Here is a 22,941-nt window from a genome sequence, read left to right on the forward strand (position 1 = left end):
TTTTCTAGGGTGGACATAACAACATACCACGGTTTGGGTGGCTTAAACAACAGAAATTTAGTTTTTCACAGTCTGGAGGCCAGAAGTCCGAGATCCAGGTGTCAGTAGCGTTGGTTCCTCCTGAAGGCTGTGAGGGAGGGTCTGGTCCGTGCCTGTCTACTAGCTTCTGGTGGTTTGCTGCAACCTTTGGTGTTTGATGGTGTCTGCAGACGTGTCACCCCGTCTCTGCCATCATCTTCACATGGTGTTCTCCCTGTGTGCGGGTCTGTTTCTGTGTTTGAATTTTCCCCTTTTATAAGGTTACAGTCCTTGGATCAGGGCCTACCCTAATGACCTCACCTTAAATTAATCCTTTGCAAAGACCCTATCTCCAAAAAAGACCACATTGTGAGATACTGGGGGTTAGGATGGCAACATAATTTTTGGGGGGATAGACACAATTCAACCCACAACACCTTCTATAGAAAAGGGTAGGCTAGTATGCAGGGCAGCGTTTGCCCTTGAGGTACCTGAAGTCTCCTGTGTCCACAAGGTCTCACATGAATCCCTTTGACTGGGGGGTCCTGGGCATGTGCCTTTTTCCTGCTGTAAGGGAGGCTGGGAATTTGAGTTTCTGGTTTCTGCCTTGGGGAGGTGTGGACATCTAATGCAGGATTGTCCTTAAGTGCAGGAAGAGCATTAGAAGGATTCATGCAAACTTGGCCACAAAGTACAACAGAAACCTCCTATGCAGGTGCTTTTAGGTTTTCTCCAGCGGAACCTAAGAGCAGAGAATGAGGAGTCCACCTTCAATTCCTTCTGTCTCCCCTGCAGTGTCCAGTAGTGTGTGTGGCCCACCGTAGGGGCCACGTGTTGGTGACCACGGACAATCTAGCAAATCCGGACAATGTGAGATGTTGGCTGACACCTACCATTTCATAAGCACTTATTTTGTGCCAGGCATTTTCCTAAGCTCTTTACATGCATCACCCCATTTATTCCTCAACCACAGTCCCACGAGAAAGGATGATTATTATCCCCCTTTTACAGATGAGAAAACTGAGGAACAGAGAGGTTAAGTAACTTAACCTAGTAGGCGGGAGAGGCAGGATTTACACCCAGCCATCCCAGTTCAGACTGAGAGCTTTACCGTGGTGTCTCCTCATAGATGAAGAAGAAGATGAGACATGGACGAACCTTCCCAGCCAATGTTCAGGGAAGGTAGGGACATGCCATTAAGCCATCGCCCTGCTGTCAACGTACACTGTGTCACACTCCCTGAACCAGGTGCTGTTGGCATGCAGCAACCTTTTTGCCTTAACCTCTCCTGACAAAGTCCTCAGGAATCCTGGGAGGGAGGTGTGGGAAGTGGCCGTGGGGCAGGGAGGGTGGAGGAGAGCACCGCAGCTGGGGAGCTGCAGGGCCGGCCCAGGGCGGCTCTGCCTGCTGGAGGCTGAGGAGGGACTACGTCAGAGGACTTGTACGTCCGCATTCAGCTGGGTGGTGCAGAAGCTGGCTCCCCTGCAAGGGCAGGGAGGGCCCCAAGCTGGGCCCTTGCCAGGGTGCTGCCACAGACGGGCCAGGATGTTCCCAAGGCTTCTTCCACTGTGACCTAGAGGAACAGCTGGGCCTAGGAGGGGCCGGCCAGGCAGCTGCCAGGGGAGACCCTCCAGGCTGAGATGTGTTTGGAATGAGGCTGAAGTCCCTGCCACATCCCCAGAGGCAAAGACCTGGGACCTTTGTGCCTACCCTAGAGAAGCCCTGCCCCCGCTCCATGCCCTCATCCTGTGACCCTGGACGTTGGAGCATTGATGTTTCTGTTCCTTTGGAGAAAATGTGGGAAAAGGAGCAGAAGGAGCAAAAACAAAGTGGAAACATTCTCAGACCCCCAAAAATACCCAACCAAAGATTCTCCTCTGGCCCCGGCCTAGAGAGTTGGGCCTTGAGCCTCACATAGTCAAAGTCCAGAGCACACTTTCAAGGCTGTGCGTACACCGGGGCTGTCTGCCACTCGCCAGGGAGCTGCCGCTCTCAAAAGTGCTGGGACCTGCCTAGCAGCTTCCCTTTCCAAGGGAAACAGGGTGCAGGTTGGTGCTGGGGCTTTTCTTAAAAGGAACAGAAGAGAAAGGTAAAAGGATTATTTTTTCCTTCAACAGCATTTATAATTAGATAAGAATAGAGTGGTTTCCTACACACGAGCAGGACATTTCCAAAACACACATGGGGAAAGCAGAGAAAAAAAAATTATCCACTGGAGAGTTTATTATAAGATTATAACTACTGTGAAATATGTAGTTAATAAAAAGTTCATTTTAAGAAATACTTGTGAAGATCCATAGTGTTCCAGAGTTTTAAAACTGGATTAATATTGGTAACAACACGAACTGCCTTCTGTGTTCCTTCCTTTCTGAGTGCCTGAACGCAGATAAGAAGCTGAGAAGAGGGACATTCTTAGAATTTAAAAAGTGAGGTGGGGCCAGGATTGCCAGATGGCCTATTAAATTTGAATTCTAGATAAACAACAAATACTGAAAAAGTATCAATATGTCTGACATATTGCATGGGACATACTGATAATAAAAAGTTATTTGTTGTTTATTTGAAATTCAAATTTTACTGGCCATGATGTATTTTTATTTGCTCAAACTGGACACCTTAGGTGAGCCTCACACCCATCCCTGTAGGGGAAGGCAGGGAGCAAATTCTGGAGAAGAAGCTAGCAGGGCAACCCCCACCGGCAGGCCTCTGAGGCCCTCGCTCCAGGGCTGCCAGGGGCCCTAGGAAAAGCCCTGGGCTTCCTCTCCAGCAATGTTCCCCTGGAGCAAGCAGGTGGGGCCCCACAGCTGCAGTAGAAAGCCTTGAAAACAATCTGAAAACAATTCGGGCTTCTGGAGCAGTCCCGGTGCGGGAGAGGCAGGCTGTGTGTGGCACCATCTACAAGGGCCCCAGACCACAGGCCCACCTGGCTTCCTTGGGCTTGAGGGGCCTCCCTGACACCTGGGGTTACAGTGTCACTGCTCCACACCTCAGCTGGCCCGTGCACTCCCCAGCATTCGGGGCCTTCCCTCCCTGCCTACTGTTCAGCCTGGCCCCTCACAGAGCTCCCCCACGTCTTCTGGGTCTAAGGTCACTGAATACCCCCAGCCTGCAGGGCTGAAGTGCCCATCTGGGGCATTAGCTGGGTAACTGACTATTTGTGCACCACCCAAAGGTACCCCAGGAAGGAGGGTGTGGGCACCCAACCCCCAGGAGCCCTGGGAGGGGTCACTGGGTGAGAGTTCAGGGGTGTTTTCCCAGAGGGCGAGTGGAAGTGGAATCTGCCCATTTGAGGACCCAGGGGAGGGCAGGCCAACCTCCCTCAAGGCCCCTTGCTAGCTAGCCCTGAGGGCAGGCCTCCCAGAGCTGCTCTGTGTCCTTTTTCAGTGAACAAGGAGGGGAGGTGGAGGGATCAAAGCGGGTGGGCCTGCCTGGGAGACTTCAACGTGAAATGTGGGACCAGAGCACTCGCTGGAGGCTGAGAAGGGAAGGCAGGACCACTATGAGCAGAGCCTCTCTTTGACAATCTCATGAGGTGCTTTTGGATCTATTTGTTAACAGAAGACAAAACTGAGGCCCAGAGAGGTTATGGAACTTTCCCCAGGGCACACAGCAAGTGGTGGGGTCAAAAATCCCGCCCAGATCACTTTGACTCTAAAACTTGGGCCCATTCTATTTGTCTTTGCTGCCCAGGAAAATTCTGGTGTAGCTCAGGGGGGAACATCCACTGTCAACTCAGTTATTCTACATCATCATTTTCCCACCTACCCTCCCACCACCAAGAGTTGGCTGGTGACTGTGAAATTTTCACTAGAAAATAAAGCTGAAAGGAAACAGCTGTACTTGTCTGTGTCCACGCCAGGAACTCTGTCTCCCAGGCTGCCAAGCCTCCGCCCACAGGGCTGTGTGGGCCAGGCCGTGGTGGTCTGAGCACGTCAGGAACTGTCTCCAGTCCCTGCCCTTGGATGTCTTATTTGGTAATTCCTGACAGACTGAAAACCACACTCCCTGGTGACCCACCTCTCCAAGCTGGCCCACGTGGCTGGTTGAGGGATACTGGCTCTCACGACCTGCAAGGGGTTCCAGGATTGGCCGTGCCCCTGGGTCCCCCTCAGACCCTCCTCACAGAGGGGGCCAACGCTTCCTCATCTTCCCCTTCTGGCCTTGGCCACTTCTCATGCCCTCTGACACTCCCACCTCTTGGGGGCCCTGTGCTTGCCTCTCACCACCACACAGCCGCAGGATGAGGAGAAACTGTGAGTGCTGTGTGGGGTGGGGAGAATGGGGGTAGGGCTGGGGGAGGCTTGAGGAGAGAGTGCTGGGAGGGAGGAGAGAGCTCTGCTCTTCTAATCATGAACCTCAATCATGTCTTCGTTTATTTGATAACGCATGTGTGTTGGCAGGATGGGGGGACGAGGGAGGAGACAGAGGTTGGACGTGATGAAACAAGCCAGGGCCCCACACAGCCCGGTCCCTCTGCTCAAAGTCTGTTCAAAGAAGCTCGGCCCAGCAACCAAAAGTCGTTGGAAAGGAATTCCGTGCTCTGCCAGCACCCCCTGGGCTGCGGGTGGACTCAGCAGCCCTTTTCAGAAGCACCTTTCTTCCTTCACATCCTACAGCTCCCCCGAGTCTCTGGAAACATCCAGCCCACACACTGCCTCATCTTAGCTAGAGTGTGGATTTCGGAACGAGACTGCCAGGGTTCGAATCCGGCTCTGAGACTTACCAGCTGTGGGCCCCTCATGTAATCCCTTTCTGCCTTGGCTCCGTCACCTCTGAAGAGGGACAAAGGGCATCTACCGCCCAGGGCTGTTTGGGGATTATATCGTCAGCAGTCAGGAAAGACCTAAAATAGCACCCGAGGGTGGCCAGCACTAATCAGGTTAGCAGCTATTGTTATTACTGTTACCAGCGTCCCTCTCTCGCTCCCGGTCCATTCCTTATCCTCCACTGTCCTTCCACAGCCCTGGCAGGCGGCTGAGCCAGTGTGGTCCGGTTCTTGGTGAGGGCCCTCTTCGGGCTTCAGTCCTCACGTGGCCTTTCCTTGATGTGCACGTGGTGAGAGAGCCGTCTCCTCACCTTCTTATAAGGGCACTAATCCCGCCACAGGGGTCCACCCTCATGACTTCATCTAAACTCAATTGTTTCCCAGGGGTCCCACCTCCAAATGCCATCATATTAGGGTTAGGGCTTTAACATACATATTTGTGGGGAAACACAGACATTCAGTGCACAGCAGGGGCCATGGCCTGAAAATGGGGAAGACAGAGACAAGGGAAGTTCAAAGGCTCAATGAAGGACTTTTGTCGGGGTTGCTGTAGATGCTGGTACAGGGTGTGCACAGCTGTGGGTACAGCTTATAGCATGGCTGTAGATTTGTATATTTATTCCCATATTTTTCCTGTGGCGGGGTCAGTAAGGTGTCTTTAGGAAGGAGTGTCTTTTCCTAAAACACACAAAGGCATCCTGAGACCTTGGTGGGTTTTGGCAAGAAACATCTGGATTGAGCCATCCGGTAGAACTTCCCATGAGGATGGAGATGCTACACCGTCCAATACAGTAGCCATTGGTCACATGTGGCTCTTGAGCACTTAGAATGTGGCCTGTGCTACTGAGAAGATGAATTTTTAAGTTTATTTAATTTTAATTAGTGAAAATTAAATAGTCACATGTGGCTGGTCACTACCATATTGGATACGCAGCTTTAGGATGAGGAAATGGAAGCTCAGGACTACTTAAGGCAGAGTTTAGTCACCATAGGCACGGACACTATTCACTCGATGCTGTTCAGAGTCCCCTCTGCAACTGCACTCCTCGTTAGGTGGGGGTGAGGGGGTCAAACAGGGACACAAGCTGATGGCCAAGGTGGCACAGGCAGCAGGAAGTGCCAGGGAGTGTGAGAAACGCCCCAGTGGGCTGGAGCAAGGGGCCAGCAACAGAAGGAGGAAGAGAAAAGGCTTGCTGAGGAGGTGAGAGAGTCCTCTCCTTAGTGACCCTTTCTGAATCTGCCGGTCATGAAGTTAGCCACACTCTTTGGAACCTATTTGTGTTTTCATCTCTCAATATGGAATAATGAACTTTGATAAGGAGATAATTCTGGAGCTGGGCAGGGGGTGCTCCTCTGGGGGCTCCTGGGCCTCTAGGTCATCTACTCCTTGAAAGGGGTTCACGGGGAGCGGGTCTATTTATGCTCCAGTCAACTCCGCTGCAGGAAGGTGGGAGCCTCCCTGTCTGTGCCACCTCACGTCGTGCAACTACAGCTGCCCATGAGCGGGGTGTGGTGTCAGAGCCGCTGTTTTAACTGCCGGAGAGAGAAGAGGACGTATAACCAGCTGTGGCATCATCCCTTGAAGAGACTTGAAGTCTTCTCCCATGTGGGAAGAGAAGTCTCAGTATGTCTCTTGGTCACCATCACGCTGTCCACTCCTGTTGGCAGGCAGCGAGGGTGGGTATGCTGGAGACTGGTGAGTCCCAGGCAGACAGTGAGGGCCTGGTGACACCCTGGCAAAGTCGGTATCACCAGGGCTTGTTAGAAATGCAGAATCTCACAGCTGCCCACACCTATGGAATCAAAACTCCTAGTACCCACATCCCAAGTGAGGGCTCAGAGGCACTGAGCGAGAACAAGGCCTGGGCACTGACTTAACGGACTTGTGTTAAATTAGTTACAGAGCAGAACTGACCTTGCTGTTTCAGAATTTTGTTGGCTTCACTGCCCTGGAGAACCTTCTTTTGAAATATAAATCTGACAAATGGTTTCCAAGCTCTATTATCCCAAATGGAGTCCCTCTCTAATGCAGTGGATGTTCTGAAAGATGAGAGTCAAATGTGTTCCACATCCCTGGTCTTTGCCACGGGGCGGGGTGGGGGGTGACCTTCTTGGCTGGGGAATGGGAACCTCCTTTCAAGGCCAACGCTGAAGCTTGGCTCTGCGTCTGTGGCTGCTCTTCCTCCCACACCTGAGGGGACCTGTGCCTGCCCCATGGCTCCCCTGTGGCTTCCCCACACCCAAAGGCTCATAAAGAGGGGATCCCTCTCAGAATGTGCCAGAGAGAGCCCGCAGCCCATGGCTCATAACAAAAAGCATAAGCACCTACTCTCAAAGGGCTTAAAGGAACGCATAACTGCACAGTTAGAAAGTTGCGTTAGTGAGCCCACATCTGTACAACAAAAGATACAGCTGTTTAAAATGATAATATTCCCAAGAGATTGCTAATTTTTAAAAAGTGCAAAATAGTTTTATAGTCCTCTCTCATTTTTTTTTTTTTTTTTTGAGATAGAGTCTCACTCTGTTGCCTGGGCTAGAGTGCCGTGGCATCATCCTAGCGCACAGCAACCTCAGACTCCTGGGCTCAAGCGATCCTCCTGCCTCAGCCTCCCGGGTAGCTGGGACTACAGGCATGAGCCACCATGCCCAGCTAATTTTTTTTTCTATATATTTTTAGCTATCCAATTAATTTCCTTCTATTTTTTTGGTAGAGACGGGGTCTCACTCTTGCTCAGGCTGATCTCGAACTCCTGAGCTCAAACAATCCACCCGCCTCGGCCTCCCGGAGTGCTAGGATTACAGGCGTGAGCCACCGCGCCCGGCCCCCTCTCATTTTTTACATAAAAATATATCTATGTTCATAGAAGAAATGATGTCTGGAAGGGTATGTTCCAAAATCTATGGTGTCAATGCTCCTTAGCCAAAGGCCACCGGAACACATGTGGAATTGGGTTTATTGGCCTTTGGGGAACCACAGGTGGGCATCTCAGTAAGAAGATGCTGGAAAGGAATCATTATAAGCTTTGGGCTTGTGGTGGGTGCTTTGGAAGATGGTTCAAGGAAGCAAATCTTTGCTCTGGATTGGATGCTTCTGGAAGGCAGGGATAATTCTGTGACTGGGTATCTTAACAATTCTGATTAGGATGAACGGAGAGAGAGGCTGTAATTGGTAACAGCAACAGCAATAGCAACAAGCAAAAATAAAGACAACAGTCACCCAGTAGCCAGGATGGGGGCGTGACTGGTTATTTTTTGTGGTTTGGACCCTGCTCTTGTTTTCTTCTTGGTCTTTGCAGTCACAGCAGCCTTGGCAGTTGCTGGTGCTCTGAGAAACTGATTGTGCCCAACGGCACACCAAGGCCCTGCTGCGAGAACCAGGCCAGCTCCTGGCTGTCAGGGGCTGCTTTGCCCCTTTTCAATAGGGGTCACCACTGGGTGTTGGGATGAAGGGTGATTTTCACTTTCTACTTCATATTCTGGGGAAAACATATCATGTATTATTAACACATTTAGCTTTAGAAAAAAAGCTATTTCCTTTTTAGGAAAGATAACTTAACAGGAAAATGCTAACCCGGGTAAACCATGTGCCAGCGCATTTGGCAGGAGGGGCTGTGGCCCAGCACACCTAGTTCCCCAAAAACAAGAGCCACCAAAGGCCATCCAGCTCTATATCCTGCAGGGCAGCTCCATCAGACGCTTTCCCAGCAGGGAGGCTGGGTGTGCCCATGTTTGAGTTTAGATTGGATGGAAACTGGTGTTGCTCAAGACCTCACCCCAGGCAGGGTCCAGGTGGTGAGAAGCATGGCTGGCTTGTCAACACTGGGCGGAGGCCACCTGGACACCTGGTTGGTGGGGCTCCAGGCAGGAGGCTGTGGATGGCCTGGAGCTGTGGCTGTCAGTGTCACCTGCCCACTGGAATCACCTGGGTGGCTCTGACCCCCCTCCCCCCAGTGTTCAGCTACCTGAACCGATCAAATCAGGACCCCTGGGGGTGGAGCCCGGACAAGCTTTTCTTTGGCCCCTGGGTGATCCCTGCAACTTTTCCCTGCTCTGCCTTGACCTGGCCTGAGCCCTTGTTCGTTTCATTTCTGAATTTCTACCTTCCTCTTTTCCACTCGCATCATCTCTAGACTGGGTCAGGCCTCACGGCCTGAATCTTCTGAATCTTCTCTGTCCTCCTCAGCCCCGGAATGATCCTCATAAATAAAAATCAAGGTCGCTGGTTCTCAGCCCAGCTGCATATTAGAATCACCAGGGGAGTTTTATAAGCCACGCAGTGCCGGCCCCACCCTCAGAGTTCCTGAGGCCACTGGGCTGGGGGGGGGGGCCCAGGCATTGACATTTTTACTTTTCCCAGGGGATTCTACTGGCAGCTTTAGGTACTTTAACTCCTGAGCCCGAGGGGGCGGGGTGGGGCTGAGCAAAGGGGCCGACCCTGTGAACTGAGGCACAGGAGCTCTCTAGGGCCCCTCCAGGGGAGCATGTCCCGAAGGGGAGGAGGCGCGCTCCCCCACTTAGCCACAGAAGACCATGTAGCTCTGTCTATTCGTGTATAGGCGCTGGTGTTGGGGGGAGAGGGATTTGGTAGCTATGGCAGTAGTACCCGAGGCCGTCTGTGGCAGAAGAGAGAGGAGAAAAAAAGATGGGAATTATTCTGTCTTAGCTGATGTCCTGAAATACTCCAGGGGAGCTCTGCAGAGGCCTGGCTCCCGCTGAAGCAGATGGGGGCAGGAGCCGGGAAACAGCGTGCATGTCCACCAGGACTTGTTTGCACAGAGCTCTGAGGCGAGGGGGCTGCAGTGGACACTGTGGTGGGACCCCACTTCAGCATGCAGGCTCTCCACCCCCAGCTGCAGGGACTGTTGCCTGCTGACTGCTCGCAGCTGAAGGGAGCGGCCTGGTCCAAGGCTGGGCTCCCCCTCCCACCACCTGCATACAGTAACTGGTGAGGAGGGGTACACAGGCCTGGCCCCTCGCCTTATTTTGGGACATCCCAGCTTCTGAGCACCCCATGGGATCAGCTGAGATCTCTGTGGCAAATGCATGGCAGTTCAGCCTCTGCCCTACCCAGTCCTGCTTCCTTCACTCCCCAACAGGTGTTATTCCAGTGATCTCCCCAGTAAGACACTCGACAGGCAAGTCTCTGCCCTGGAGCCTGTTTCCAGGGTACCTGACCCATTAAGGGCCATGAGAAAGGCCCTTAATATATGTATGAGTGAAGGATGAATAGACCAGGCAGGTGCAAAGTAGAGCTGCATTACTGCTGCTGTTTGGGTCTCATGGAGCATTTGTTAGGTTCAAAGGACACAAAAACTACAAATCTAGGCCTGGCGTGGTGGCTCACACCTGTAATCCTAGCACTCTGGGAGGTGGAGGCGGGAGGATCGCTTGAGGTCAGGAGTTCGAGACCAGCCTGAGCAAGAGTGAGACCCCGTCTCTACTAAAAATAGAAAAAAAATTAGCCAGTCAACTAAAAATAGAAACAAAAAATTAGCCGGGAATGGTGGCTCGCACATGTAGTCCCATCTACTTGGGAGGCTGAGGCAGGAGGATCACTTGAGCCCAGGAGCTTGAGGTTGCTGTGAGCTATGCTGACACCACGACACTCACTCTAGTCCTGGCAACAAAGCCAGACTCTGTCTCAAAAAAAAAAAAGAAACTACAAATCTGATCATATCACCCCCCTGCTTAAAATTCATTCCCCTGCTGCCTGTGGGATGACTTCCCAGCTGCCCAGCATGACCCGTGTGCTCCTCTGTAGTCAGCCTGACCACCACTGTAGGTTCCGCTTCCCCTCCCTTGCTCTCCAGGCAATCAAAACTACCCGTGGGTTTCCATGTCCTCTGCTGTCTCCCACCCCTGCCTCTGCACAAGCCACTCACTGTCCTGGAGGGGCCCACCCTCACCCCTCCTCACAGGGTCGCTCGCAACCCCTCTGTACTGAAATCATGTCTACTGCTCCTCTTCTAGCCGGCACATTCGATGAGGCCCAGGGCCAGGGGTAGTCATCTGTCCCCCAGGGCCCAGCACTGTGGTCAGCCCCTGATAAATCTTGTTGGATAAATGAATAAATGACCAGAAAGGGGGCCAGCTTTGATGGCCAATGGACTCTGGGTCCAATCCTGCCTTCACTTTCTAGCTATGTGCTCTTGTACAAGTGACTTAAGCTCTCAGCCTCATTTATAAAGAGGGGGAAGTAATGTACCTTATTAGGATCCTGGAAAAATGAACCAAAAGAGATGGCTTAGAGAAAATGCCCAGCACAGTGGCTACATGAGTAGACACTCCAGTCCTGGTGGAATTTCTACAACGTGATCTGGTTTCCATCCATCAGGACCAAGATTCCCTCGTGGGTGCTAAGTGTGGACACAGTAGAACTGTGACTTATATTCAGCTCTGATGCACAGAGAGCAGGATGTTAAATAATACTCAAATTGACATGTAGTAATAACCGACATGAGGCACATGATTGTGGTAAATTGTGTAGAAGGCAGGGCTGCACAATGACACCATTTTAGGCACATTAGTCGTCACTTAAAAGAGCTCCTTAATTCCTCACAAGAGCCCACGAGCATCAAGGTACAAGGCTACCCCACTAAGGACAGAGCCAGGACTCCAAGTCTAGGGGCTTGCACCATTCTCCTGTACAGCCGGACCCAATCCCTCCACTGCGCGCCGTACCCTACTCCTGCAGACCCATCACTCAAGAGCGGCACAGCCTGTGGCAGGGGCTGTCTGTTGGGGATGAAGTTTCCACTGCTTGGAAGTAGGTGTGCTCTCACTGATCCTTAAGAAATCAGGCTGTAACTGAGTGCCACCTGTGCTCAGCACCGCAATGGGAACTGTGGGGTTTTCTAATAGAGATAGATACCTGCCAGATAGCATTTTGAGGGGTGTTCTCAGCACTCAGCCTGCACAGAAAAGGTCCAGACCCCACCAGGATCCTACAGCATTCAATCACCATTCAGCCAGCTCACCTCCTGCCAGATGCTGTGTGGGTGTGTGCAATCCCTCCTGCATTAGCGCCACTGTTGAGGACCTGAAGGGAAGCAGCACTTACTGTGGGCCTACTGTGTGCAAAAACCTTTCAATTATGTTCTCTTACTTAGTCTTGCCAACAATCCTGAAAGGTGGGTGTTAATGCCCACTCCATTGCCCAGATTTGGAAACAGGCTTGGAGAGCTAGGTACCTTTGTTCTGCCCCACTTTTGACTTGGAGCTGGGCCCCAGCCTGCCCTCCCAGGACAGATGGTGTATGGTAGGGATGAAGGTGGGGGCAGGCACTGGACTCTTGAAAGTCCAAACTTGCCTCATCAGCACCGGGCCTTTGGGGGCAACCACGGCAGTGGCAGATCCATTTATTCACTTATTCATTCATTCATCCAAATACATTGCTTGTTTTTTTTTTTTGAGATAGAATCTCACTCTGTCACCGTGGCTAGAGTGCAGTGGTGTCAACATAGCACATTGCAACCTTAAACTGCTGCAATCAAGTGATCCTCCTGCCTCAGCCTCCCAAGTAGCTGGGACTACAGGCATGTACCACCACCCCTGGCTAATTTTTTTCTATTTTTTATACACACAGGGTCTCCCTCTTGCTCAGGCTGGTCTCGAACTCCTGACCTCCAGCGATCTTCCTGCCTCTCGGCCTCCCAGAGTGTTAGGATTACAGGTGTGAGCCACCAAAACCGACCTCCAAATATATATATCTTTTTGTTGTGGTAAAATACACATACGTAAAATTCACCATCTTAAAGTATACAATTCGGTGGCATTTAGTGTGTTTACAATGATGTGCAATCATCATTGCACAACAACTAGTTCCAGAATATCTTAATCCCCAAAGGAAACTTTGTATCTGTGAAGTAGTCACTCCCCATCTCCCTCTCCTCCCAGGCCCTGGCAACCACTAATTCACTTTCAGTCTCTACTCATCTCCTGTTCTGGATATTTAGCGCAAATGGAATCATACAATGTGTGGCCTTCTGGGTCTGGCTTCTCTGGCTTAGCACAATCCATGCCATGGCGTGGATCAGTACCTCATTCCTTTATGACTGAATAATATTTCATTGCATGGATGTACCCCATTTTGTCCATTCATCAGTGGATGGGCATTTTGGGTTGTTTCCACCTTTTGGCTATTGTGAATAATGCAGCTACCAACTTTGATGTACAAGTTTTTCTTTTTTTTTGAACACCTGTCTTCATTTCTCTAGGGTCTATATCTAGGATTGGAATTTCTGGGTCACATGGTAACTCTACATTTAATAGTTTGAGTAACTACCACACTGTTTTCCAAAGCAGCTGCACCATTTTACATTCTTACCAGCAATGGGGGTTACAGTTTCTCCACATTCTTGTCAACATTTGTTACTTTTTGTTTTTGTTTTTCTTTCTTTCTTTCTTTCTTTTTTTTTTTTTTTGGAGACAGAATCTGGCTGTGTTGCCCAGGCTGGAGTGCAGTGGCTATTCATAGGCATGATAATAGCTCACTGCAGCCTCAAATTCCTGGTCTCAAGCCATCCTCCTGCCTCAGGCTCCCAAGTAGCTGAGACTACAGGTATATGCCACTGTGCCCAGCTACTTTCTCTGTGTGTGTGTTTTTGTTTTTTTTTTTATAGCCATCCTAGTAGGTGTGAAGTGGTATCATTGTGGTTGTTTGATACATATTTTTGACCTCCTACTGTGTGCCAGGCACCATCCCGGGCACTGGGAAAGCTACCCAGAGCAAAGTAACAAAGCCTTGCTCTCCCCGAAGTTCCACTGCAGGATGTAGGGGAATGGCAGAAGAAAGTGGAGTTAGGAAGCCAGGCAGCAGGGACGTTAATACCACTCAGTTGCAGCAGAGAGCTCTTTGGGCTCTTCTCCTGGCAGGGTGGAGCAAAGTTGCGAACTCAAAGGCTGTATGTATGGGGCATGGCCAGAAGGGTGAGTGTGTGTGTGTGCACCGTGTGTGTGTGTGTGTGTGTGTGTGTGTGTGTGTGTTGGGGGTACCAGCCCTGCCTCAAGGGGTGGATGGATTTCATTAACACGGGCTTCATGGGACTGCAAACTAATATGACCTCTGTGGAAAGGAATATGGAGATACCTCAAAGAGCTACAAGTAGAACTGCCATTTGATCCAGCAATCCCATTACTGGATATCTACCCAAAGGAAAAAAAGACATTCTATAATAAAGACATCTGCACTAGAATGTTTATAGTAGCACAATTCACAATTGAAAAGATGTGGAAGCAACCCAAGTGCCCGTCAATACATGAGTGGATTATTAAAATGTGGTATATGTATACCAGGGAGTTCTATTCAGCCACAAAAACAATGATGATCTAGCATCTCTTGTGTTATCCTGGATAGAGCTAGAGCCCATTCTATTAAGTGAAGTATCCCAAGAATGGAAAAACAAGCACCACATGTACTCACCATCAAATTGGTATTACCTGATCAACACTTAACGTGCACATATAGTAATAACATTCATCAGGTGTCGGGCAGGTGGGAGGGGGAGGAGGGGATGGGTATATTCACACCTAATGGATGCGGTGGGCACCATCTGGGGGATGGATACACTTGAAGCTCTGACTCAGGTGGGGCAAAGGCAATATATGTAACCTAAATATTTGTATCCCCGTAATATGCTGAAATAAAAAAAATAATAAATTCACAGATAAAAAAGAAATTGATTTAAAATAAATATTTCAAATAAAGAAAGAAATAAATAAAAATTTAAAAAGCAAACCAAACAAACAAACAAAAAACACTGCCTTCGTACTGCCAAGTGGTAAAACAGACCTGAGCTGGGCTGTGCTCTGGATGGAAATAAAATTTTTACATGAAATCTCACAATTTTTCAATGATGGCACGGACATTTTAAAAACACTGGGGACGGTTTGGGAGAGCTGGCCACTAGCTTGTGATTCTGGCTGGGATGGTGTTTCTCAGAGGCAGAGTCTTACGCACAGGGTCAGAATTTCTGGGGGTGGGGCTGGGGATCTGCCTTCCTAACAGGCTTCCTCCCCCACCTCCCAGGTGGTCTGATGCACTCTGGAGTTTGAGAATCACCAAACCGGAGTCCTAAGGACAATGGCTTCCTGCCTAGTGGAGGGCTGAGGGCAGGATCATGTTCCCTGTATGTGCCTGAGCACCCCGTGGCCTGGCCCTGGTTTCTCTGGTGCCATCCAGAGCACATACCTCTGTGTACAAGGAATGGGGGAGAAACGCTGAGCACCCCGCCCCACCCCCAGCCTGGCTGTGACTCTCCAAAGCCCCACGTGGTTACATGCCCACCCCAGTGACTTTTGCCCCAGTGGGCAGAGGGACTGCAAACCCTACTGCTTTTGCTTCCTGGTGAACTTTCTCTGGATAGAAACCCTTTGTAGGGGAGACAGTCCAAACAGAGACGTCAAGTTCTATAAGAAGGCTGCCAGGGGTCTAAGGACAGCTTGAGTGTTGACTGATGGGTGCTAAGCAGTATGTAGAGCTCTTGCTTAATTGCCACAACTGCAGTTAAAACTAGCAGTTCTCTGGCACAGGTGTTGGTTCTGAAAATCCACAGGCTCCTCATGAACAGCCGTGAGCCCCCCGCCTCTGTAGTTTGTTCTGAAGCTGCCACAGACACTTCATCTGGTTCCCCTGGTAGCTCGGAACTCCATGGGATTAGTACTCCAACCTAGTATTTACAGGGTCTTGTAGTTCAAGGACGCAGGACAGGGTCCTTCCCCTGTGTGTCCCCTGCCAGCTCTCGTAGTGGCGACGAGTACAGAAGGAGCAAATACGCATGTTGGCAAAAGAGAGGCAGATGGAGGAAAATGGAAATGTGGGTTCATCTTCATGGAAATAATCATCAGAACCACCCATCCCATTCACCCGCCAGCCCCCAGACCTGCACTGAACATGTTACAGCTAAGGAAAGCACTTTGGTTAATTTCCCCAACAGGAAATAACAAGGAACAAATTAATAAAGTAAGTTTCTATGTACATTTCTGTGCCTAAAGGGTCTACTTAAGTAAACTCTTCTGCCTAAATTACTCTGAGCAAATATTTTTAGTTGTTACGAACCATAATCAACATAAAATATAACTGCTGTAAAGCTTATATAGCTGTCTTAATACCTGTAATAAAATACCAACTTTAGTAGAGATTATGGGCAATAATAACAAGAGCTAATGTTTATGGACCAGGCATGGTACTAAGTGCTTTACTCAGATTATGTCACTTAATCTTTACAACACTATGAGATTTAATCCTCAAAACCTCTCAACCAGGGAAGTGATATCATCATTTTACAGATGGGGAGACGATCTTAGAGAAGGTGAATGTGCTAGATGGTTTATATCATTCAATCCTTAGGCTGGTCCTGTGAGAGTGCCCAACCCAGCAGCCCCATGGGACGGTATTGTCACCTTTCCATGGATGAGGAAACTGAAGGGGGAGGTGGCTAAATATACCCACGGTTGCACAGCCATTAGGTAGAAGAGATGGGATTTGAACCCTGGGAGATGTAACTCCAGAACCTGCCCCTTGACCTTTAAGTTACAGCAGGCACGTTTACCCCAAAGAGACACAGCGTAGACAGACAGATACGTGCAGGTATGCTCATTGTGTCAGTACCTGTAAGTGGGAAAAAGGTTGATAATAACCTGAATGTCCAGCAATAGGGGAAAGTCACACACCTTAGGAAACACGTACTCCAGGTGGCACATGCAAATATTAGAAGGGGCAAGGTGGATGTTCTCTGTGCTGATGTGGGAAGATAGACATGATATAGAAAGTGAAAAAGGCCGATTACCAAATAATATGTACAACGGAATACCATTTAAACCATGGGGGTACATTATATTGTATTGATCAGGGGCACACTTGTATTGGGTAACTTGAGGAGAGTTTAATAAAAGGAATATGTATAGAGTTGTGGGCAGGATATAGGGAAACCACTGGGCAGAGTGTAGTACCCTGGGGTGCATATTACTGGGGGCACCATTATCACCTGCTGGAACCCACAGATAGAGGGACTATGCAGTGGGGCCACCTCGCAGGAGCTGACACCTGCTTAGAGGGACGTAGTCACCCCACTGAGACAGCCACGGAGGGAGCTGGGAAATCAGTACCCTCACCTCCCTCTCCTCCCTTCCGCCCATCTCCACCTGGGTCCCTATTTGTCAAACCCACCTGGAAGCCAGAAAGTGAAGGGGCCCATTGCTGCCGGTCAGCTTCCCCGGGCGCAGGGCAGGGTGGGGAAGTGCAGAGAGCGGTCCTGGAGGGCCGGTGGAAAGTGTCCAGCACTTTCGTACTTAAAGACGTGTATTTGTAAGTGCTTAGAAAAGGGATCTGAAGGGATGAACACCAAACTGTTAAGAGAGGTTTCCTCTGGGGAGCAGGATAAGAGAGGAACCTTTGCTTTTTACTTTATGTTCTATATTTTCTGGATCACAGCAAGACAGAGGCATAGCTTGAGATGAAACTACGTCAGCCCGCGTGGACCTTTGAAACTGCCCCTATTAGTCTAGGGCTGTGGAAGGGATGCTGTGTGACTTCCAAGACTAGATCATAAAAGGTAACGTGGCTCTTGCTTGTCTCTCGGAACGTGTGCCTTCAGAGGCCTGAGCCAACACGGAAGAAGCCTGGATGCCCTGAGGCCACCATGCTGGGGAGGCCACGTGGAAGGGCCACATAGCAATGTAGAGACATGCCCGAGCAGCCCAGGCAGCACACAAGTGGGCGTGGAGGCCTTCCAGACCACCCTGCCCTCGCCACTGTGGCGCTGCAGCCCCACGAAAGACCCTGCTGTGGTGTGAATGCTCCCTACAAAGTTCCTGTTGAAACTTAATTCCCAGTGTGGCAGTGTTGAGAGGTGGGGCCTTTAAGAAGTAATTGGATCATGAAGGCTCTGCCCTCATGAATGGACTAATCCATCATGGATTAATGGATTCATGGGTTAATGGATTAATGGGTTATCATGGGAGTGGAATTGGTGGTTTTATAAGAAGAGGAAGAGAGACCTGAGCTAGCACATGAGCACGCTCAGCCCCTCACCGTGTGGTACCCTGCGCTGCTTCGGGACTGCGGAGTTCCCAGCAGCAAGTTCTCCCCAGATGCGGCCCCTTCACCTTGGACTTCTCCATAACTGTAAGAAATAAATTCCTTCTCTTATAAATGACCCAGTTTCAGGAATTATGTTATAAGCAACAGAAAATAGACTAAAATAGACCCAAGCTAGAATCGACTAGTCAAGCAGCCCCCAGATCCTGACTCTGAGAAATGGTGAGAGATAATAAATGGTAACTGTCGCTCATGCCTGCAATCCTAGCACTCTGGGAGGCCGAGGCGAGAGGATCACTTGAGGTCAGGAGTTCAAGACCAGCCTGAGCAAGAGCGAGACCCACCCCCTCCTGCCCCGTCTCTAGTAAAAATAGAAAGAAATTAGCTGGACAACTAAACAAATACATAGAAAAAATTAGCCGGGCATGGTGGCACATGCCTGTAGTCCCAGCTACTTGGGAGGCTGAGGCAGAAGGATCGCTTAAGCCCAGGAGTTTGAGGTTGCTGTGAGCTAGGCTGATGCCACAGCACTCTAGCCCGGGCAACAGAGTGAGACTCTTGTCTTCAAAAAAAAAAAAATGGTAACTGTTGTTTACAGCTAAGCTTTGGGGTGAGCTGTTGCGCACGAAGAAGTCCAGCACCAACTGGGAGGAAGCACGCAGGCTCATTTCCTGCAGGCATCCTGAGATCCCACAGAGATTGTCATTTGGAAAGAAAGAGCAGAGCAGCAACCCCCTTTGGCTCTTTTCCATTTCTGGGAATCAGAGGCATCTTCTCCCCCATACTCACAAGTGTTCTCCCAGCCTGTCGTAGGGACCCCTTTCAAGCCAGGGTCCATTCGTGACTTCCTGCCCTTCCCTGCTCACCTCATTCCCTTTCAGAGCAACCCCTCCAAGTCCCCTTATCTCCCCTCCGCACCCACCCAGAGGACCCTGGCCCGCAGTGTTGGGGGGGCCTGGAAGTGGAGACCTTTCTCACGCCCGCAGCTGCGCCGTGGATGTTGGGCACTGTGTGTCCAGAAAGGTCTCCCTACCCTCTTCCTCTTGGAGCCAACACCTCCCACCAAAGCTCTGAATGGGAACTACCATCTCCTTGCGGATCTCTTCCCCTTTCCCTCCGGAGACCGGCCAGGAGCGAGCCCTGACCCAACAGGCCAGTCAGAGTCCCCTTCTGGAAAATTCTAACTTGGGAACAGAGAAGAGGATGGTGTGTTTTCTCTGTGAGAGCTGAAAGTTGCTTTGGAGCTGTTGGAGCCAGGTTTCCCTTTTTGTGTAGAGGAAATCAGTCTGCAGTCGATCAGAATAAATCCAGCCTACAGTAAAACAGGACTAAAGACCTAAAAGGAGGCTCAGAGGTATACGCACTCTTGACACCTGTCTTCCAAGGCCCACCTGCATCAGCCATTCTACGACTTGTTACTCAAGCCCAACACATCCCTCTCTTTGCCTGTTTGTTCTCGAGGAAGGAGGCTGTAGGAGTTAGGGGGAGCCGCATCGCTGGGTTTTAATCCTGGTTTCCAAGCTGTGTGACCTTGGGCGTGTTACTCAATGACTTTGTCTGTAAAATGGGGTAATAATTCCTTCCTCATAGGTTGTTGAGTACAATAAGCAGTTAATGTATAGAGGGCTTAGATGGGGGGTGATGTGTAGGAAATACCATCTGATTACCTGCTCATACTTGAGTTGGATTTTCTGTTACTTCAACAGGAAGAGTCTCAATCAAGACAAAACCTTCCCTGATTGTCTCTGGGTTAAAATGTTCCTAAGCACCCATATGGCCCACGAACAGGACATTACAAGCCACTCGGGTATGTTGGGGAGTGTCAATCAGACCCGGTGACCAGGTCTGGCATCTGCCATCCATCGCGGGACTGTCCTGTTCCCACTCGGGGAAGGGTGCAGCCGGCATGGCTCACGTCCCTGCCCTTTGGCCTACTGGAGCTGTTTACATACTTCTGCCCTCTGATTTGGAACCCAGACCCCCTCCTTCTTGGGTGTCAGCCCTGCCCAGGTCTCTGTGCCCACAGGAAACCAGATGTGAGGCTGGTTTATGAAGAAGGGAGCAGAGAATACTGTCTCTCAGGATGTTTATTCCACTTTCTTTCTAACTCTGTCAGCTTATCTGATCACTTGGCCTCTATTAAATGTCTGTGCTCACCAACACCAAGTAACTGAACTAGAGGAAGGAAAGAACTTCTGGGAAGAGAAAGAATGAAAAGAAATACAATTCCGTGGGATCTTCAGGGAACCTACTGTGTGCGTATCACGTGGAAAGAACAGGAATTGGCAGAGGCATCGACAGAGGGGAGGACTAATCAACAACTCCCCCCAGGACAACCCCTTTCCACTCCCATCCCCATCTCTGCTGCCCCTTCTAACACCCAGGAGGGGCTTGGGGCACTGTTTTAGGCTTGGGGCTTGCCAGGAGGGAAGGGAGGTGGAGGTAAGGGGAGCGAGCAAAGATATGGGGTGAGTGCTGAGTCTGCAGTGGCAATCCCAGCATAGGGGCCAGACGATGGCATTGAGGTCCAAAGGGTGGCCTGGGAGCCCCAGGCCAGTTCCAGGTGTGGCTCTGATTGGAAGGAGCAGGATGGGGTCTGAGCTTTCCACGTACACAGTGGAGATGGTGTGGCTGCCAGCAGGCCCACCGGGGAGCCAGCCTGGGAGCTTGGGAGCCCAGGAGCCCTCAGCAGAAGGCGCTGTCCAGGCAGCCTGCTGCTCCTCCAGATACTACGGATGCCCAGCACAGAGAGGCTCAGGACTCCAGGCACAATAGCCCTTGGGCAGAGTGTCAAAATCAATCTTTCCAAACCCTGCCGGCCAGTGGGAGAGAGTGACTCACGGTCTGCTCTGTCATTTCGGCAATGCCCAGAGATGGTGGACAGTCTACAGGGGTCTGAACACTCCAGGCCAGGGCAGGGCTTGGCATTTTCTTAGGAGATCCCCAAATTTGGCTTGTGACCACACTGAGGAGTGGTTTACTGCATTCTTTATTTCTCAGGGAAGCCCAGATGAGTGAAGGCCACTTAGCTTCTCTTGTCTTCAAATATTTGTGTTGGGCTAGTTGATCTCCAAGATCCCTTTCCTCTTCATGCATTCATTCATCATGGATCATGACTCATCATTCATTTTTTCATTCCTTCATTCAGTATCTGTTAAGCTCCTCTGTGCAAGGCACTGTGCTAGACAGAAAGTTTCCATTCCTAAGAGCTTAACATGTATCACAGATCATCACATGTAACTCTCAGTACAGTTCTAAGGCAGGTGCTGAGTTCTGCTCTGACAGCCTACTCAACAGCCCTATGAGGGAGAGGTAGAACTGTTAAAAAATCATTTACTCAAGAAAGCTTCTTGTGTGCCCACTATGTGCCAGGCACTGTTCTAGGTTCTGGGAACAGGAGTAAGTCCCTGCTCTTGTGGCACTTGCTTATTGGAGAGAGAAGTGGGCAGGAACAAGTACATAAACAGTGTATTTCCAGTAGTGTTAGGTGCTATGAAGAGGTAACATACGGAGGTGCTGGGGTGGGAGGGACGGTGCTGATGACAACCACATCTCCTGGGCCTCTGACCCCTCCTGGCATCCTGAGAGGGAGTGTAGAAAGCTGGGCCTCTGCTGAGTGGAGCTTTCAGACTTGTCAAAGTGTGAACTGGGCTAGGAGATGTGAGGACCCATTTGTACTGTTCTGCCAAGGTGGTGACAAGTTATTATTTATTACAATAAATTTCCAAAGCACTAAGCTCTTGGCTGGTTCCAGAGACTGGCAGGCCTCACAAGGGCTTGTGATACAAAAAGCATGTATTATCCATCAGTTTGAGCTCATCACCCCTTCTGAATACCTCTGGGTAGCTTTGTTTTAAAAACATGTTTTATTTTTGAAAAGGCAAGAGATGCACACATGCTAGATTTAAAAGCTATAAAATCATAGATGTTGCCAACTAAGTCTCCCTCCTGCCCCTCCCCAAGTCACCGCCCTGTCTAGGTTCCCGTAACTTGGAGGGACCTGTGTGACTTCCATGTCGGTCCATGGGCTTCCTATACACTTGCATGTGGACTGATACATTTCCCATTTTACAACACTTGATGTTCTCCTTCTACCAAAAAATATGCCTTCTACCTGGAGAGAAGGCCCAGGGGAGGACTCCAGGAAGGGCAGAATAGAAGCAGGTCCTTTCCAACAGGAGCAGAATCCTGGCCTGGCTAGGAGTGGGAGTCTGCAGTCAGCAGACCTGGACACAAATTCTGGTTCTCCCTCTTTCTGGCTGAATGACTTGGGCAAGTAAAGGAACCTCACCAAGCCCAATCTGCCACTCTGTAGACTGGGGCTGATCACTCCTCTGGGAGACGTTGTGAGGACTGCATGAGCTAATGCAGGGAGGCCCCAGGCCCTGCACCTGGCGCAGGGCTGAGCCGCAGAGAGTGGAATGTTGCTGTCATTATCGTTGAGTGGGTCCCAGGCATCCCTCGAGACCTCACTTGTATGCAGATGCACATGTGCTCAGGTCATCGGGCACTCTTGATAGGGTGTTGAGTGTCACAGAAGGGTCACCTGCAGCCTGTGTGTGTGTGTGTGTGTGTGTGTGTGTGTGTGTGTGTGTGTTGGGACGGTGTTGGGAGCTGGAGGCCAGCTCTGCTGGTTTCCCTTAGGTGGGTCGCACATTCTAATCCTAGCCCTGCCCCCCATCCACTGTCTGATTTTTTTTTTTTTTTGAGACAGAGTCTTGCTCTGTCACCCTGGCTAGAGTACAGTGGCATCGTAGCTCACTGTAACCCGAAACTCCTGGGCTCAAGTGATCCTCCTGCCTCAGCCTCACAAGTAGCTGGGACTACAGGCACGCCACTACACCTGGCTAATTTTTCTATTTTTAATAAAGATGGGGTCTCACTCTTGCTCAGGCTGGTCTTGAACCCCTGAGCTCAAGCAATCCTCCCACCTTGGCCTCCCAGAGTGCTAGGATTACAGGCGTGAGCCACTGCGCCCAGCCCACTGTCTGATTTAGAGCATGTCTTTTGGTATCTCTGGGTCTCAGTTTCTTCATCTGTTAGACCATACGGTTGGTCTCAGTCATCTATAGGTGCCCACTGCCCTCACATGCCCGGAGGGTAAGCTCTGCCTCAGGAAGGG

This window comes from Propithecus coquereli, unplaced genomic scaffold (assembly GCF_000956105.1).
Source record: "Propithecus coquereli isolate 6110/MARCELLA unplaced genomic scaffold, Pcoq_1.0 Scaffold2, whole genome shotgun sequence".
NCBI classification, from domain to species: domain Eukaryota; kingdom Metazoa; phylum Chordata; class Mammalia; order Primates; family Indriidae; genus Propithecus; species Propithecus coquereli.